Below are 20,522 nucleotides of genomic sequence, written 5' to 3'. Positions count from 1 at the left end.
ATCAGTCCCAAAGATCCAAGAACCACATGGTCAAATTTATAACAACAGCCCTACTCCCAACAGTAATTTCTGTAGCAGTTACTGTCCCTGTTACTGGGACAAAACACCTGACAAGAAGCAAGTGAGGGGAGGAAAAGTTTATTTCATCTTACAGTTCATCATGGTAGGAGAAGAATGGCAACAGAATCATGAGGCAGCTGGTCACATTCAGTTGCAGTCAGGAAGCAGAGAGAGATGAACAATGGAGCTCAGCTCACTTTCACCTTTTCATTCAGCCTGGATGGAACCCCAGTTCACAGAATGGTGACGTCCACAGATAGGGCTGGTCTTCCTACTTCAATTGATCTAATCTAGAAACTCCTTCACAGACATGACCTCAGATTTGACTCCTAGGTGATTATGGATCCAGTCAAAGTGACAATCAAGATGAATCACTACAGGTGACAGGGAATACCCAAAGCATAAGTGATTATGGAAAGAAAGGAGGACATTAGTGATCAAATAGCATTTTGGAGATTTTGAAAGGCACTGGAAACACTCAAAGAAAGAAAGAGAGGTAGCATTGCAGAGGGTAGAGAACTTCAAAAATGCTTAAAGAGAGCTGGAAAGATTGCTCAGTGGTTAACATCATGAAAATCAGAAAACTTAAGATGAAAAGAAGAAACCCAAAAAATTATAAGAAGACAGATCATTGACAAAGGATCAAATAGCTAGTGTGTCTGAACATGTTGGGAGGATACTACGGAATTTGGTGGAGTCACCCAAGGAGGAAGCATGTTGTATACTCCACAGGGATGGAAGCTCTTTGGCTCAGGGCCCTTCTGGACCTCGCTAATGTATAAGAGAGGAGGAAGGACATGAGGATGGGAGGAATTTTTTAAAATATTTAAATATTTATTTATTTGAGAGAGCGTGAGAAAGAGGCAAATAGAAAGAATGAGCATGCCAGGGCCTCTAGCCACTGCAAAGGAGCTCCAGAGGCTTGTGCTCCCTTGTGCATCTGGCTTACATGGGTCCTGGGGAATCAAACCAGGGTCCTTAGGCTTCACAGGCAAATACTTCAACCATTAAACCATTTCCTCAGTCTTGGAGGAAGGAATTTGATGGAGATCTTGGAGTTGAATGAGTGAGAAGTAAATAAAAAGCGAAATAGGACCCGGCCATGGTGGTGCACACCTTTAATCCCAGCATTCAGGAGGCAGAGGTAGGAGGATCACCATGAGTTTGAGGCCATCCTGAGACTACATAGTGAATTCCAAGTCAGCCTGGGCTAGAGCGAGACCCTACCTCGAAAAACCAAAAAAAAAAAAAAAAAAAAAAGAAGTGTAGAAGATGAAAATTAGTCATAATTTCTGATGTGACTCGGTACTGAATCTTGTTTACATAGCTGTTAACAGTATAAATACTATCTAATGATTAACAACAATGTATATATACATATATATTTGTGTATACATATATAAAATCTTCATGTACATTTATGAAGAATGTTGCAATCTTAATTTGTAGTAAGATTAAGGGTAGAAAATAAGAGCTAAATTCACATTATGTAGTAAGATAGAACTGAACTATTCAAAGTAAATTCCAAAATAATAACCCAGAAGGAGAAATCAACTGGTCTGGTCATGGGGAGATATGGAGAGAAAGGCAAAGAGAGTGCTGTTTTGGGAAAGAAACTGAAATACTTGTTTAACTCCAACCTATTTGCATATATGACTTTGATTTTTAATGAATTAATTTGAGAGAGTGTGTGTGAGAGAGAGGCAGAGAGAGAGAATAGGCACACCAAGGCCTCTAGCCATTGCAAAGGAACTCCAGATACATGTCCTCTTTGTGCTTCTGGTTTCACAGTAGGGTTTCCAACATCCAGATGATAGCAAATGACAACAGCATGGTGGGTGGAAAGGGTTATGAGGTCCCACGGATGAAAGGACCCGATCCTACCTGAGTATACCACGTTCCTGTATCTTTGTTGACATAGGAGTTCTGGCCAGACCCTTGACCCATCCCACATCTCCATGCAATGGGAGATTCTGTGAGCAGGAAGGGTTCTGAAGAAGACGCAAGCTTGGCAGACCTTGTCTATCTGGGCCTCACGGCTGTGTAATGATATGTGCTCACTATGACACCAGATGCCCAATGCCTGTCTGTTGAAACAACTTTTTTTAAAAAAATATATTTTTACAGGGCTAGAGAGAAGGCTTAGCAGTTAAGGCGCTTGCCTGCAAAGCCTAAGGACCCGAGTTCGATTCCCTAGGACCCACATAAGCCAGATGCACAAGGCAGCACATGGGTCTGGGGTTCTTTTGCAGCAGCTGGGGGCGTCGGGGAGGGGAGAAATCCTGGCGCGCCCACTCTAGCTGCCTCTCTCAAATAAATAAAGAGATTTAATTTATTTGGGAGAGAAAGAAAATAAAATGAGAATAGGCGCAACTAGGCCTCTTGCTGCAGCTTGCAGACAAAAGTGCCACTTTGTGAATCTTGGCTTTACATGGGTACTTGGGAATCGAACCCGGGGCGAGACAGGAAGCGTAGGAAGCCGACGGGAAAAGCGCAGCCCCTCGGCTCGCAGGAGGCCGAGGCCAAGGTCCAGGCGTGGACGGGCCGGGACATGACCTGGGTGGAGGAGGGCCGGCCTCGCGGAACCCGCCCCAGGCCGCGCACTGAGAATGCCCCCGCCCGCTTTCCCGCCAACTTTAACAGGCAGAAAGGCCTGGGCTGCGCCCACCAATCAGAAGCGCGCTGTCTGAGCCAGCCAATGGCCAGCGTCGGAGGCGGGATCTTCCGGGCCCTAACGGCCTTCTCCAGCGGCCCGGAGTGCGCATGCGTGGATCCAGTTACTACCCGCCTCCAAGCTAAGAATGGTTGGATTCAACGGAATTAAAGTAAAAAGTGCTTCTTTTTTTCCCCCCTCCCCTCATACTTCTCTATCCTTGGGATGCCTGGGGAAGGCCAGTGTGGACCCCAGGCATGATGGAGTTAGGATCTCTTGATTATTCTGGCTTCTGGCTCAGCCCAGGAACCTGTTAGTCTGCGGTAGCAGGTGGAGGTGTGGAGACCAATCATCCCAGGGAGATCCTGAGCAAACACCGCCTAGCTTTGGCGAGCCTCAGTTTCCTCAGCTCTGCAGACTGACCTTTCCAGGGTTTGGGGACTGGGGACACCCGCTGCAGAGTCCTTGGGAGAGACCCTGACTCACTAGGTCTCTGACACTTGCTGAATAGCTCTGGTTTGTGTGATGGCACACGCCTGTAATCCTATCGCTTGGGAGGTAGAGGCAGAGGATCAGTCCAAGGTCAGCTTCAGTTGCATAGCAAGTTTGAAGCCAGTCTGGGCTACATGAGATCCTTTCTAAACAAAAATAAAAGAGAGAGGGCTAGACAGATAGATTAGCAGTTAAGGTGCTTGCCTGCGAAGCCTAAGGACCCATGTCCAACTCTCCAGATCCCGGGTAAGCCAGACACACAAGGTGATGCAAGTTTGCAAGGTCACACATGCACAGAAGATAATGCACATGTCTGGAGTTCAATTGCAGTGGCTGGAGGCCTGGCATACCAATTCTTTCCCTCTGTCTTTCTCATTCTTTGTCATTACGAGCCAGGTGTGGTGGGGCGTGCCTTTAATTCCAGCACTCAGGAGGCAGAAGTAGGAGGATTGCTGTGAGTTTGAGGCCACTCTGAGAATACAGAGTGAATTCCAGGTCAGCTTGGGCTAGAGTGAGATACTACCTCAAAAAAAAAAAAATAAATAAAAAATACAAAAAAGAGAAGGAAACAAAAAACTAATATAAGAAAAAAAGAACAGGTCTTGACTTTAGAGATTACCTGGTTTAGAATTTGTTGACTTTGTTGATTGGCATTCATTTTTAGGAAGAATATCCTAGAATTTATATCTATGAAATTTATACAAATATTTAACTTTGTTAATTATTATAATATTATTATTATTTTGATTTTTGAGGTCGGGTTTAGCTCTCCACCCCAAGTTCTGGAATTCACTAGGTAATTTCAGGCTGGCCTCGAACTCACAGCAATCCTCATACTTCTGCATCCAGATGCATGTGCTACCTTGTGCATCTACTTACATGAGTCCTGGGGAATCGAACCGAAGTCCTTTGGCTTTGCAGGCAAGTGCCTTCACTGCTAAGTCATCTCTCCAGCCCTTAAGTTTTTTTTTGTTTTGTTTTTGTTTTTGTTTTTGTTTTTTTAAGGTGGAAGGGTTCATTTCTTCTTACAATTCCAAGTCATAGTCCATCAGGATGGGGAAGGCATGGTGGCAGTAGTTTGAGGCAGTGGATCACATTCGTCCACAGGGAGAGATGATTGCTCGTGCTCAGACAGCTTTCTCCTTGAGCCACAGGTGCTGAACACCCTTTCTCATACTCAGCTTCACAATGCTGAGATGAACTTCTAAGCAAGGCACAAGTTATGGGAGGAAAGGAATTTATTGAAGCTTATGGATTCAGAGGAGGTTCCATAATGGCAGAAGAAGCTGGCCCCCTTTCACAGGTCCATGTAGAGAAAAGCCATCAGCACCACAAACAAGCACACTCTAGGTACTGTACTTAACCATTTTAACATCTGCTTCAAGTTACATATCTTGCTTCATCTGTAAGATTGTGACATGCTAGGTCATTAGCACCAAGTAAGCATGTGTTTTTCATTATATTTTATTCTAATGTATTGAAATACTGTTGAAATAGCAGGTTGTACTTTATTCTTTAACTTGTATTTTTACAGCAAATATGGCATTTTAATGTTAATAAAAAAACATATTGAAATTAAAAAATAAATAAATAAAAGAAAAGAAATGCTGTTGGGACTGAGAAGATGGCTCCATGGTTAAAAGTGCTTGTTTGCAAAGCCTGCCAGTCTGGGTTTGGTTTCCCAGTACCCATGTAAAGCTATATGCTCCAAGTGGCACGTGTATCTGGAGTTTGTTTGCAGTGGCTGGAGGCCCTGGCACACCCGTTCCCTCTCTGTTCTCCATGTCTTTCTGCTTGAAAATAAATAATAAAACTTTTTAATTATTTAAGAGAACAGTACCATGAATGTCAAAGAAGTGAATTTCACTATAACACATACAAGGCATTTCAGCCCACAAAAATAACAAGCATAACTGTGACTCTAATGGTGTTTCTTCCTAAATTCTCACAATTGATCTTACAACAGCATCAGGAGTGACACCTTGGTCTTGCTCAGCATATGGCTGTGTGCTGTAGTCTCTTTTCTGTGGATATTATTATTAAAGTCATCTTTAAGAAAGAAGTCACACAGGCATGCATACAATGGAAGATACTGACTCAAAATTATGCCTCAGAAGAGAGTGAGTCACCTTTACTAACCTAACATTTTATTATCTCTCAAAGTACAAGTCCTATTGCAAAACAAAAAAGCATACATCATCTTTACTGGTGGAGCAAATACGTAAATCTGTAGGCTTCTTTTGAGGTCTTGGAGGAGCTTGTTTCTGACTGGGCTTGTCAGGCAGGAGGTGCTCCATTAGTATGTGACAATTTGCCTCAAGGGGACCGCTGACTCAGGCTCCCTCCCCGCCTCCCTGGTGCTCCCGGCCCTGAGGAGCTGTCCAGCACCTCCCTGCTGAAGCTTCCCCGAAGTCGGAACTCTCCCCACAGGACCAGCAAAGACAAGCCGCCTCTCTCCTCCCCCGCCCCACATCTCCTCTCTATAGACAAGGGAAACACAAGACTCAGGAGACAGTGTGGCACAGAGGATGTGTCCTCAAACTGTGAGCTGTAGAAATGTGGCCTCGTGCTCTGGCAGTGACACTGAAGATGTGTGTAACTCTGCGGGGATCCGGCGCCTCATTCAGCTCTCACCTGCCAACCAGGACTGACCACGCTCGGGCCTGCACCGGTGCCTGTGAGTACTGCATGGAAAAGACACATCTGCGGGACGGGAGAGGCCAGGCCACGCTGCAGAAGCACTTACTGCGAGGCAGTATTGTGGACACTCAGAATCCTCAGACACCCAGTTCTGTCCTGAAGGATCGGAAATTGAGAGGTGACATCGGGAGACACCTGTGGGTAGACGATGTTCAACTTCTCTAGTAACTGACTGTGATGGGGAAGCAAGTCCCGTTCCTCGTGGCACCTAAGAGCCAGCACAGCCCTTGTGTGCACGTGGTGCCACTGAAGAGTCAGGGAGCTGAGGCATTTGCACACACCAACCTCTGTCTCTGCTCAGGAGCTGCTTGCTCAGGGTGTCCACTCCCTGACACCGAAGCCTGACACTTTCAGGTTGAGCTGCCTCAGGTGGCCAGAAGAGAACCTTTGGGTTGAGTCTAGAACAGTGACCTAAGACAGGTGAGCATGCCAAGAGATGGAAAATGCTACCAGGCATTGGCTACTGCTTTTTCTTCTTCCCCGATATCACTGTATAGCATCGTGATCACCATCTTATAGTTTTGGTGAGTGTGGGCATATGTATGTTAATACTGTGTGAGTGCACACATGTGTAGGTGTGTGTACCCTGAGTTCAATTCCCACAGAGCACCTCATCAGAAAAGCAACTTACAGCCTGTGCCCTGAGCAAGGACAGGGCACTGGAAGGGGTAGAAACAAGGAGGTTTACACATGTACTGAGCCAATGCTGCTGGTGGTCACACTGGAAGAAACCCACTTCACAATAGAAGTCCCAGGGCACAGCTGCAACCGTCATGAAACCAATGGCCAGTGAGAAGACACTGAGCTCGTGGGCCCTGAGCATCCTCCTCAGTGCTATTAAAAAAGCCCTAGTCTTCTACCATGCATAGAGTACCCAAAACCCTCCTTTGCTTTTCCCACATACCTCTTGCTCTGCCACAGTTGTCAAGATGCTATTTAAATCTCATCGCAGTACTGTTCAAGGTTTATAATAGTAAATAGCTGAAAAAGTTAAAACGCAGTCTACGTATCAGCTGTCAACAGCATATTCCACTGACAACCCTGAAGACTCTGTCCTACAGGACTAGGGATGCATGCCAGGGTCACCCGGCAGGCCATGTGGCCACTCAGTATGGCCACAGCCAATATGGCCAGTCCTGAGTAGCTGAATCCCGTTATAGACACACAAAATGACACCGTTAAGATAGTGCATTGAATGGGAAATGTTCAGGGATTAAATAAAACTATCTTAGAAATCAAACCAAGAAAGGGATCTTCACCTCAACTTCTTAGATGTTAATAGACACTGGGTTGGGTTTTATGAGCAGAACATGCCTGGCAGTATCAGGGAAGGGGCAGCACGTGCTTGAGGCCATCACTGAGAATGAGGGGGAGGTAGCATGGCCAGTGGAGAAACCAAGACGTCTGTGAAACAGAAGGGATTACAGGTGTCAGCGAGGAACCCAAAGGACATGAAGCATCCTCCGGGCTCTAATTTCCCCAAGCCTCAATGTGAACCTCTGTGGCCCACCTGAGCCCCACACTGTCAAGGTCCCTTCTGTGACTGTTGGTCATGGCCAGCTGTGATTGGTCCAGTCCATGTTCTCTATGAGCTCAGATGGCTGGGGCCATTCTGAGGTAGTGGACCCCCCCCCCCGCCCAGCAGATATAAGGAAGCTTGGAGGGCCCTGGATTTGTCCCGGCCAATAGAGAGGAGAGAGAGAGAGAGAGGGAGAGAGAGAGGGGAGAGAGAGTGGACCCGGACTGAGGAGAGTTGGTGGGGAGATTTTTGTGCATTATTGAGGGGAGAGGTGGCGAGGCGAGGAGAGGAGTGGAGGGAAGGGGAGGGGAGGGGAGGAGGGAGGAGTGGAGGGGAAAGCAGAGGAGAAGACAGGAGGAGAGAGAGGAGGAACAAAAGGAAGAAAGAGAGGAGAGGACAGGTTTTTTCTTTTTCTTTTGGCTTTTGCCTTTTAACTGTATTTGGGGGGGGGCTCTTTGGAATTTACTTTCTGGTTCGTTTTCTTTGGGTAGACTTTGGTGTGGGATTTCTGTTTTATTCCAGCTTGGTTTTCAGTTTGGACTTTTATTTTGATTTTTGGTTTTACTTTCTTTTGTTAACTACATCTTTCATTTCCTTTTTCCTTTTATCTTTCTTTGTACTTTTGCTTTTGGCTTTTTGCCTTTTAACTTTATTATTTTAGCCCTTTTAAATTTGCTTTCTGGTTCATTTTCTTTGGCTAGACTTTGGTGTGGGATTTCTGTTTTATTCCAGCTTGGTTTTCAGTTTTTATTTTTATTTTACTTTCTTTTGTTAGCTACATATTTCCTTTATCTTTTACTTTAACATTTTATTTGGTATTCGTAGTCTTGCTACGATGTCTCCGACGGAGGAGACCCTGTGGTCTGAGCATGAGGACCTCGGCCTCATCGGAATGGGCGCCTCTTCGGACGTCCGAAAGGCTCGCCACCGCTTAACAGGAGTCACGGTGGCCATCAAGGTCCTGGAGAAGCAGGGGAGAGTTCAGGCAATTGCACGTGAGGTGGAAATCACGAAGATGCTCTCACACCCGAACACTGTGGCGCTCTTTCAGGAAGTTGACATGAAAGACAACTCCACTTGGTTCTCGAATTGTGCCAGCAAGAGCTGCTGGCACACATCTCCACGAAGGGCTGCTTGCAGGAGGACGAGGCCCGCGGGATTTTCAGTCACATCCTAGATGCCATCAGTTACTGCCACAGCCACGAATTGTACACCAAGACATCAAGCCAGACAACATCATGGTGGATGACGGGGGCAAGGTCACAGTCATAAACTTTGGCCTGGCCACAAGATTTTTGCCAGGACAAATGCTGACCAAGTACTGTGGGGCTTACAAGTACATGCCTCCAGAAGCTATCTCGTTGCAACCATATGACGGCCCTAAAAAGGACGTGTGGTCCTTGGGCGTCCTTATCTATTATATGGTAACTAGGACCATCCCTTTTAACTCTAACGAACATACGGAAGTCAAACAGATGATCATCGCAGGGTACTACAAGGTTCCTGAAGGCCTCTGTGATGAATTAAAGGACCTCATTAGGCTTTTACTAACCGTAGATCCAGAATGGATGCCAACAACAATAGACATTATCAGTCATCCTTGGCTCCAGCAGGGCCAAGGGGGTTCAGATAATCGTGAGCCACTTCCCAAACAGCCGGACACAAACAGTATATCAATTATAGAATTCATGAAATTTGACGCAGACGACATCATTGAAGCTATCCAGGAACATAAGTACGATGACGTCATTTTATTTTATTTCAGGCAGAGTAGGATGGGGAGCAAAGCTGAAGACAAGCCTGTCTGCCCAGGAATGACGCCTTTCCCCACTACCACTGACCATGCCGCCTTCCCCGTGCCCCCCAAGATGAAACACCCCGCGCCTGTGTTTCCGACACTGTCTTCTGGGTTAGTGGCCCAGGAACAGCCTGAGGATGAGCAGCAGGCAGAGCCTAAGGAGGTCAGGGTTGCCAGTTTACCCAACCTGCACATATCCTGGCCCAAGAAGGGGCTCCCTGTCAAGCTGAGTCCCGAAGCTCCTCACCCCAATATTGCTCCAGCCTCCCTCTGTCCCGGCCCTGGTCCACAGCTCCCGCCCAAGGCACGTGGTACAGGTAAAGGAGACTGGTCGCAAGGCCCTGCAGCAGACCATCAGCCATGCAGGAATGAAGGCAGGCCGGCAGCATCAAACCAGGGCAGCCACGAGCCAGGGAGGAGGCTGGAGCTCCCGGAGCGGATGGACGGGGACACTGAACCCTCGAACCCGGGCCTGCGCAGGTGCTTGAAGGCCTTGCGGGGCAGGATCCAAAGCTGCCTGAGAAGACTGTTTCACCGCAGGCCTGCCCCGACCTCCACCTCTTCCAGAAGCCCGTGTCCCCCCAGCAAGCAGTGGATACCGTGAACAGGATGAAGGCCCTGTCACTCCAGAGACCGGAGCATGTGTATTCCGTGTGTGTGTGTGTGTGTGTGTGTGTGTGTGTGTGTGTGTGTGTCCGAAGAGGAAAGATCAGACCCTCCTGAGCAGTCATCATGTGCCCTTCTTCTGCAAGCTCCCCTCTCTTGCTTCTCCTGCATCCTCCCACTGCTTCTCCCAGAGCCTTGACAGAATACATTTATATTGATGTCAACCATTCAGTATGTGGTGAGTTTTTAACGTACTTTAATATATATAGCCTATATAGGTGAAAAGCAGGAGACTGAAACAAGTCATAGCTACAATTTAAAAGCAGTAAAGGATGGCATGCATGTTCACAGGGGCCAAAGCTGGCCTTGTCAGTGGGTGTGGAAAGGTTTTGCCCCTTCTACAGACATTTCAGTGTGTATGGTTAGGTTCAACGCAGGTCTTTTAACTTGCAATGTTGTAAAACAGCTCCTATGGCATCAGACCACCTTGAAATGCCATGTCTCCTGATGTCCCTGGTCACTCATGCATGGAAGCGTAGGGCCATGAGGACCCTCCCCCAAAATGTTCTTTTTGCGTTGCTGGGGATTGAACCCATGGTCTTGTCCACACTAGTCAAGTGCATTTCCACTGAGCTGTTCTCCAGATCTCTGTGTTGCTTCAAGAACCCCAGATCCTTCCTCTGCCTCTCACCTGATTTTGAATTTCAGCCCCTCATCCTTGGTCACCCCTGACTTCCCCCAGGACACCTTCCCTCCACCTCCAAACAGCCTCTGGCTTATGAGTTGGGTCACTTTGAAGATCAAGGGGAACATCTGGGCTAAAACGTGTCCTTTTCAAAATGTGTGTCTGCTCAGAGCTTCGGAATGTGACCAAATTATAAAATAAGGTATTTTCTGAACATGTTAGCTTAGGGCCTTGAGGTAAAAATCTTGTGTGAATGTGGAGGATCAACCCAATGACATGTCATAAGAAGGAGAAGACAGCGACTCCCAAACACTCAGAAATTTACACCTTGTTTTCCTCCTGCCATTTGGTTTGCGGTTCCTACCTGCCCTCACAAAGGCCCATCAAGTACCTTCTGCTTCTGACACTTTTCTGGCACTTTTTTTTTTTTTTAATTAAGAAAATACTGTGGATGGACACATCATCTCTCTCCTCCCTGGTCCCAGTCTGCTGAGAGCCCACCTTAGTTGGGTTGCTAGTATTCCCCATAGGGTTGTGGGTTGTGCATTGTGAGGGTAGCAGTCAGTCTTTGCGGGTGGTGCTATAATGCCTCTGGGTATGCCCTCCAAACCTGTGGCTTTTACAATCTTTCCCACCCCAGTTCTGCAAAATTCCCTGAGCCTTGGTGAGCATGTTTTAAATGCAGTGTTAAGTGTAAAAGAAGCAGGCGAGCCTTTGAGTCCCAGCAGCTTTTCAGTCATGTTGAGCACTCCAGTGGGCTGGGAGCAGCTTGGCCACAATGCCCGGTTTCTTTTATTTTCCACATGGTTTCTGTGGCTCAGACTAAGGGCTTCATACTCGCAAGACAAGCACTTTATCAACTGAGCTCTATCTCCCTAGCACTTAGACTTAATCTGAGAAAATTAATTAATGGGGGGGGCAGTTAGAGAGAGAAAGAACGGGTGTGCCAGGGCCTCTAGCCACTGCAAATGAACTCCAAATGCATGTACCATCTTGTGCAGCTGGCTTAGGTAGGATCTGGGGAATCGAAACTGGGTCCTTAGGCTTCACAGGCAAGCGTCTCAACCACTAAGCAATCTCTCCAGCTCCTAGACTTAATTTTAATGTTTTTCCTTTTATTTACTTACTTATTTGCAAGGCGAGAGAGAGAGAGAGTGGGAGAAGAGACAGAGAGAGAATGTGCATGCCAGGGACTCTAGCCACTGCAAACAAACTCCAGATGCATGTGCCACATTGTGCATCTGGCTTACATGGGTACTGGGGAATTAAACCTAGGTCCTTAGGCTTTGCAGGCAAGTGCCTTAACTGCTAAGCCATCTCTCCAATCCTAGGCTTATTTTTTCTCAATTTTTTTAAAAAAATTTTTGTTTATTTTTCTTTATTTATTTGAGAGCGACAGACAGAGAGAGGAAGAGGCAGAGAGAGAGAGAGAGAATGGGAGCACCAGGGTCTCCAGCCACTGCAAACGAACTCCAGACACGTGCACCCCTTTGTGCATCTGGCTAACATGGGTCCTGGGGAATCAAGCCTCAAACCGGGGTCCTTAGACTTCACAGGCAAGCGCTTAACCGCTAAGCCATCTCTCCAGCCCATTTTTTCTCAATTTTTATTAACATTTTCCATTATAAAAAATATCCCATGGTAATACCCTTCCTCCCCCCCCCCACTTTCCCCTTTGAAATTCTATTCTCCATCATATCCCCTCCCCATCTCAATCAGCCTCTCTTATTTTGGTGTCATGATCTTTTCCTCCTCTTATGATGGTCTTGTGTAGGTAGTGTCAGGCACTGTGAGGTCATGGATATCCAGGCCATTTTATGTCTGGAGGGAGCACGTTGTAAAGAGTCCTACCCTTCCTTTGGCTCTTACATTCTTTCTGCCACCTCTTCCGCATTAGACCCTGAGCCTTGGAAGGTGTGATCGAGATGTTACTCAGTACTCCAGTCACTTCTTTCCAGCACTATGATACCTTCTGAGTTGTCCCAACGTCACTGCCATCTGAGAAGAGAAGATTCTCTACCCAAAGTGAGAGTAGCATTAATATAAGGGTATGAATATTAAGAGAAGTGCTTACTGGGCAGTTTGATAAGCATAGCATATACATTTAGCCAGACAGCAGCAGACGTTACACCCCTAGGGCTCATGACTACCCTTGTTTTAGGTTTTCAGTATCAGGGATGTATTCCCTCCTATGGAGTGGGCCTCCAGTCCAATTAGAGGGCAATTGGTTTCCACCATGACAGACCTACCACTATTGCACCCATTGGCTCATTTGGCCTGGCTGGCCAATTATAAGGCTTGCAGTGTCCACTCTTGAGTCTCTTCACTGGTGATCTCTCTCTATATCCCATTGAACTGCATGCAGAATGGCTTCTTCCAGCTTTCTGTCAGCTGGTCTACATGGAAGAGGTTATCAGCTCAGTTCCAACAGGATTTCTCAGTGACCTTGCAGCCCAAGTATGTGGAGTCTTCATCAATAGGGTCTTACCATCTATTCCTGGTGGGAAACCAAGGGCCTTGGCAATGGCCTGTGATGTTTTGGGGGCATCAGGGAACTCCTTAGCCAACAACACACTGGAAGGTATCCCATCCCTGGCACTGAAAATTTTCTAGCAACAATCTATGGCTCCTGAGTGTTCCATTGTCCAAAAAAGTAGGTTTCCATATGATTTATTTATATCCTCTCAGATTTTGATTAGCCTTCCCTCCACCTTTTTTTTTTTTTACTCAGTCTCTTCCCCTGACCTCACTTTGGGCCTTTTCACCCCCATTAATCTATTCTTCTGCTTGAATATATACAATACAAAAATTTTTATTTTTATTTATTTATTCAATTGACAGAGAAGGGGTGGGGAGAGAATGAACGGGCATACCAGGGCCTCCAACCACTGCAAACAAACTACAGACACATGTGCATCTGGCTAACGTGGGTTCTGGGGAATCAAACCTAGGTCCTTTGGCTTTGCAGGCAAAGGCCTTAACCACTAAGCCATTCCCCCAGCCCTGGAACTGCATATTTTTTAGCATTAAAAATGCCTATAATCCCAGCACTCGGGAGGTAGAGGTTCAAGATCAGCCTGGGCAACAGAGGGAATTCCAGGTCAGGCTGGGCTACAGACCCTGCCTCAATGCAACAATAAAAATAATATGGGGGCTGGAGAGATGGCTTAGCGGTCAAAGCATTTGCCCAAAAAGCTAAAGGTTCCTGGTTAGATTCTCCAGGACCCATGTAAGTCATATGCACAATGGGGTGCACGCATCTGGAGTTCGTTTGCAGTGGCAGGAGGCCCTGTTGTGCCCATCCTCCCACTCTCTCTCTGAGTCTTTCTCTCAAACTAATAAATAAATAAAATACATTTTAAAAAATAATAATTTCGGCTGGGGAGATGACTCAGTGGTTAAAGGGACTTGTTATAAAGCCTGCCAAGCCAGATTTGATTCTCTAGTACCCACCATGTAAATAAAGTCAGACACACAAAATGCTACATGTATCTGTAGTAGTTCATTTGCAGTAGCTAGAGGCCCTGGAATGCCCATGCTTTTCTCTGTCTGTTTCTCTCACAAATAAAGATATTTTTTAAAAATGATACGGGAGCCAGGCATGGTGGCACATGCCTTTAGTTCCAGCAACCTGGAGGCAGAGGTGGGAGGATAGCCGAGTTCAAGGCCACCCTGGGACTACATAGTGAATTCCAGGTCATCCTGGGCAAGAGCAAGACCCTAGCTAAAAAAAAAAAAAAGATACAGGGCTGAGGAGATAGCTCAGCAGTAAAAGCACTTGCTTGCAAAGCCAAATGGTCCAGGTTCAATTCCCCAGTACCTACATAAAGCTAGATGCACAAAATGGTACATGCATCTGGAGTTCTTTTGCAATGGCAGGAGCCCATTGTGTGCCCATACTCTCTCTGACTTTCAAAAAAAAAAAAAGATACAAAAGCTGAGGCTGCAGACATAGCTCAGTGGTAGAGCTATATCACTTGATAGGGTTTGATGCTTAGCACCCTCAAAATAAATAAGTCTATCCATATCCATCAAAACTAAGTAAATAACACTAATGTTAGTTGCCAGGACACATGAAATGAAGCATCCAGCTGGATTTGCACTGGCTAAGGCTGGCTGGAGCTGTGGATAACAGTGGTGGCAGGAACAGCAACAGCATCAGCCACAATCCTTTGACCCTTACTGTGAGCTAGGTGCCGTGTTAAGGTCAAGGTCAATGTCTATCACTGAGTGCACAGAAGAGGCAGGAATGATTAGCTTTGCTCGGGAGAATAACATCACCAGAGAGCTAGAGGAAGAAGGAAGAAGGGAGGGAGAATCAAAGCCCAGAAAAGTTAAAAGTCAAAAGTGCTTTAACACTCAAGGGAATGGTGGCCTAGGAATTCAACCCAAGTCTGAATCTAAGGCAGGCCAGGCCAGACCCTTGACTCATCCCACATCTCCATGCAATGGGAGATTCTGTGAGCAGGAAGGGTTCTGGAGGAAAGGCAAGTTTGGCAGACCTTGTCTATCTGGGCCTCACGCCTGTGTGATGACCTGTGCTCAGTAGGACACCACATGCCCAATGCCTGCCTCTTGAAACAACTTTTTTTTTTTTACACATATTTTTACGGGGCTAGAGAGATGGCTTAGCTGTTAAGGCGGTTGCCTGTGAAGCCTAAGGACCCAGGTTTGATTCCCTAGGACCCACTAATAAGCCAGATGCACAAGGCGGCACATGGGTCTGGGGTTCTTTTGCAGTGGCCGGGGTATCCTGGCGCGCCCACTCTAGCTGCCTCTCTCAAATAAATAAAAAGATTTAATTTATTTAGGAGAGAAAGAAGATAAAATGAGAATAGGCGCAACTGGGCCTCTTGCTGCAGCTTGCAGACGCAAGTGCCACTTTGTGAATCTTGGCTTTACATGGGTACTTGGGAATCGAACCCGGGGTGAGACAGGAAGGAGGCAGAACAGGAAAAGCGCAGCCCCACCGCTCGCGGGAGGCCGAGGCCAAGTTCCAGGTGCGGACGGGCCCGGGCGTTCCCGGGAGGAGGCAGGGCCGGCCGCGCGGCACCCGCCCCAGGCCGCGCACTGGGAAGGCCCCGCTCGGGTCGCTCAGTCGCGCCTCGCCGCCGCCCGCAACAGCCGCCACGCGCCGCGGCTGCTCCGCCAGCACTGGGAGCGGCGGCGACCGGGACAACCGCACCGTAGCCGGGCAGCCGGGACACACCGACCGCTCGGCGCCCCGCCCGCTTTCCCGCCAACTTTAACAGGCAGAAAGGCCTGGGCTGCGTCCACCAATCAGAAACGCGCTGGCTGAGCCAGCCAATGGCCAGCGTCGGAGGCGGGATCTTCCGGGCCCTAACGGCCTTCTCCAGCGGTCGGGAGTGCGCAGGCGTGGATCCAGTTACTACCCGCCTCCAAGCTAAGAATGATTGGATTCAACGGAATTAAAGTAAAAAGTGCTTCTTTTTTTTCCCCCTCCCCTCATACTTCTCTATCCTTGGGATGCCTGGGGAAGGCCAGTGTGGACCCCAGGCATGATGGAGTTAGGATCTCTTGATTATTCTGGCTTCTGGCTCAGCCCAGGAACCTGTTAGTCTGCGGTAGCAGGTGGAGGTGTGGAGACCAATCATCCCAGGGAGATCCTGAGCAAACACCGCCTAGCTTTGGCGAGCCTCAGTTTCCTCAGCTCTGCAGACTGACCTTTCCAGGGTTTGGGGACTGGGGACACCCGCTGCAGAGTCCTCGGGAGAGACCCTGACTCACTAGGTCTCTGACACTTGCGGACTAGCTCTGGTTTGTGTGATGGCACACGCCTGTAATCCTATCGCTTGGGAGGTAGAGGCAGAGGATCAGTCCAAGGTCAGCTTCAGTTGCATAGCAAGTTTGAAGCCAGTCTGGGCTACATGAGATCCTTTCTAAACAAAAATAAAAGAGGGCTAGACAGATAGATTAGCAGTTAAGGTGCTTGCCTGCGAAGCCTAAGGACCCATGTCCAACTCTCCAGATCCCGGGTAAGCCAGACACACAAGGTGATGCAAGTTTGCAAGCCATGCACACAAGATAATGCGCATGTCTGGAGTTCGATTGCAGCTACTGGAGGCCCTGGAATACAATTCTCTCTCTCTCTCTCTTTTTCTCTCATTAAAAAAATACAAAAAGAGCCAGGCATTGTGGTGCCCGCCTTGAATCCCAGTACTCCGGAGGCAGAGGTAGGAGGATCGCCATGAGTTTGAGGCCACCCTGAGAATACAGAGTGAATTCCATGTCAGCCTGGGCTAGAGTGAGACCCAACCTCAAAAAAATTAAAAAGTACAAAAAAGGAAACAAAAAACTAATGTAATAAAAACAGGTCTTGACTTTAGAGATTACCTGGTTTACTATTTGTGGACTTTGTTGATTGGCATTCATTTTTAGGGAGTAATATCCTGGAATTTTTTAAAGGAAATTTTGAGTTTATTTTATTTTATTTTATTTATTTGAGAATAACAGACAGAGAGAAAGAGGCAGAGGGAGAGAGAGAGAGAATGGGCGCACCAGAGCTTCCAGCCACTGCAAACGAACTCCAAACGTGTGCGCCTCCCCTGTGCATCTGGCTAATGTGGGTCCTGGGGAATTGAGCCTTGAACCAGAGTCCTTAGACTTCATAGGCAAACGCTTAACCGCTAAACCATCTATCCAGCCCTATCCTGGAATTTTTATCTACAAAATATACAAAGATTTAACTTGATTAATTATGTTAATATTATCATTATTATTTTGATTTTTGAGGTCGGGTTTAGCTCTAGCCCAAGTTCTCCTGGAATTCACTAGGTAATTTCAGTCTGGCCTCAAACTCACAGCAATCCTCATATTTCTGCTTCCTGAGTGTTGGGATTAAAGGCTTGTGCCACCACACCTGGCCTTTCATATCCTATCTCCATCATATAGGTGGTGCAGCTGAGGGTTAGGTCAAAGACAAGCCTGAAGCCATAGAGTTAGGGAGTAGCAGAGTGAGAATTGGAGCCCAAATCCATCTGACCCCAAAAGTCGCTTTCACAGACACATCTGCATGTCTGTTCACACTAGTCTGTCCTTCACTCTTGCCTCCCCCTTCCAACCTCCCCCCCACAATTTGCTCTTTGCTGAAACCTGGTCCTCAGATGCATACAGGCCACCAAGATCTCTTGTGTCCAGGGAGCTGGTCTTCAACCCTTCCAGGCCAGTTGGTGGATACTGTACCCCAGAGTTTCTCAAGCTTAGCTTGACTGGAATCTTGGGCTGAAAAATCCTTTGTTCAAGGCTCTGCCCTGTGCCCATCCCAGAGTGCTGAGCAGGATCCCTGTGCTTCTCCCACCAGTTCCAACAGCACACTCCTCATGTCTTCAGACACTGTCAATATCCCTTGGGAGGTAAGTTCTTGGAGTAGATCCCCCAAGAACAGGGACCCCAAGAACAGGGATATAAGCTGTGAGCCTCCCCATCTTGAGCCACAGATGCTTGGTCTGTCCTTGTTGCCAGCAAGGCCAGGATGTGAAATTCAGATGCCAACAATAGCCAGACAGGTGACTCTGATATGGCAGTGAAACAAGTATTGAGATGGCCAACGGAGCCAATCCCACTGAGCCGATAGTCACCCTGTGGGAATGTGGACACTGGGTTGTCAGATCCGATTTCCCTTCCATTCACCCTGCCCCTGCCCTTGCCTTTCTCTTCTCTTTATTTCCTTTATTTTTTAAAAAACAGGGTCTCATGTATCTCAGGCTGGTCTCTAACTCATTATGTAGCCAAGGTTGACTTTGAACTTTTTTATTTATTTATTTATTTATTTAAGAGCGACAGACACAGAGAGAAAGACAGATAGAGGGAGAGAGAGAGAATGGGCGCGCCAGGGGCTCCAGCCTCTGCAAACGAACTCCAGACGCGTGCACCCCCTTGTGCATCTGGCTAACGTGGGTCCTGGGGAACCGAGCCTCGAACCGGGGTCCTTAGGCTTCACAGGCAAGCGCTTAACCGCTAAGCCATCTCTCCAGCCCCTGAACTTTTTTTTTTAAAGTATTTTTCCTTTAACATTTAGTTCATTGGTCTTTGGTCTTATTTATTTCTTTATTTGACAGAGAAAGATGGAGAGAGAGAGAATGGGACGTGCCAGGGCCTCCAGCCACTGCAAACGAACTCCAGACACTTGAGCCCATTGTGCATCTGGCTAACATGGGTCCTGGGGAATCAAACCTGGGTCCTTTGGCTTGCAGGCAAACGCCTTAACCACTAAGCCATCCCTCCAGCCCCATGTTTTTATTCTAAGTAGGTTGTTGCTGTAGCCCAGGCTGATCTGGAATTCAATATGTAGTCTCAAGCTAGCTTCACACTCATTGTGATCCTCTTACCTCTGCCTCCCCAGTGCTGGACCTTGAACTTTTTGTATGTGCATGTTCATTTCTGTGCATGTGTGTGTGTGTGTGTGTGTGTGTGTGTGTATGCACACTCACATGTGTGGAGGGGCAGGTTAGGAGGATAACCTCGGTGTCATTTGCCATTAACCGTTTTTTTTGTTTGTTTGTTTTTTTGAGGTAGGGTCTCACTCTGGTCCAGGCTGGCCTGGAATTAACTATGTAGTTTCAGGTTGGCCTTCAACTCTCAGCAATCCTCCTACCTCTGCCTCGTGAATGCTGGGATTAAAGGCGTGCGCCATCACGCCTGGCATTGCCATTAATCTTTTTAAAAATATTTTATTTATTTATTTATTTGAGAGAGAAAGAGGGGGATAAAGAGAGAGAGAGAAAGCATTGGCATGCCAGGGCCTCCAGCCATTGCAAAGGAAGTCCAGATGCATGTGGCCCCTTGTGCATCTGACTAATGTGGGTCTTGGTGAATTGAACTGGGATCCTTAGGCGTCACAGGCAAGAGCCTTAACCGCAAAGTCATATCTCCAGCCCGCTATTAATCCTTTCAAAAAATATTTTATTTATTTGCATGGTGCGGAGGAGAGGGAAAGAGAGAGAGAGAGAGAGGAAGAACGAGTGCACCAGGGCCTCTAGTCACTCTAAACAAACTCCACACACACATACCAGTATGTGCATCTGGCTTTACTTGGGTACTAGTGAATTACTGAACCCAGGTAGTTAGGCTTTCGAGGCAAGTGCCTTAACCATTGAGCCATCTCTTCAGCCCCCATTAACCTTTTTTGAGACAAGGGCTCATGTTGACCTGGAATTCACCAAGTCGGCTAAACTGGCTGGTTAGCAAGCCCCAGGGGCCCCTTGTCTCTGCCTCCCCAGCATGGGATCGCAGATAGGTGCCTGGTGCCCGTGCAGCATTTGCACATGGGTGCCGGGGGGTCACGCTCGGGTGTGACCCAGTCCATGGGGTCTGAGCCATGTCTCCAGCTCTAGATCTGATTTTTTTGAGGCATTTTAGAAAAAAAAAAATGTTGGCAATGAATTCAACTCTAAATCAAGAATTTCTGGAGGCCCTGTGTGGCTGACTGTGCCATCTCTCCAGCCCCAATATAATAACTTAACAATTATCCTTCTCAGTTTGTTTTGCCCAGTTCTTTGATTAAATGCAAACATGAACCCAGGGTTCGGGGTCCAAGGACTCTATTCTTGAACCCCGACCACCCCGCTGCAGGGCCAAGCCAAAGCAAGCAGCCAGAGCCCACTGGTGGCAGAGCAGAGGAGCTGGTGATGCCCAGGCCCTGCTCAGCACAGAAGGGCTCAGTTTCCAGAGGCAGGGCCCATACCTGCTTCATCTCCTGGAAGCTTCCCTGCTTGGCCTCAGGCCCAGGGCCTTTGCACTTGCTAGCCTTCCAGCATCTCTGCCCAACTAGGGCTCACAGTGGGACCAACACTGATCTACAGAGCGTGGGGCGGGAGCCATTCTGGGCTGAAAGGGGACAGCTGCCCTCTGCTGGTCTGACCCACAGCTGCCATTTCCTTCAAGTCACTTCAGCGGACAAGGTCTGCGTGAAGGCCACAGTGGAGCACATCCTTGCAGGACCCTGTGCCTGGCACAACACGGGGAGAAGTGGAGATGGACTATACACGCC

Source organism: Jaculus jaculus, chromosome 15 (genome assembly GCF_020740685.1).
Source record: "Jaculus jaculus isolate mJacJac1 chromosome 15, mJacJac1.mat.Y.cur, whole genome shotgun sequence".
NCBI lineage: Eukaryota > Metazoa > Chordata > Mammalia > Rodentia > Dipodidae > Jaculus > Jaculus jaculus.
The sequence above is the reverse complement of the archived record's forward strand: the minus strand, read 5'-3'. Positions refer to the sequence as shown.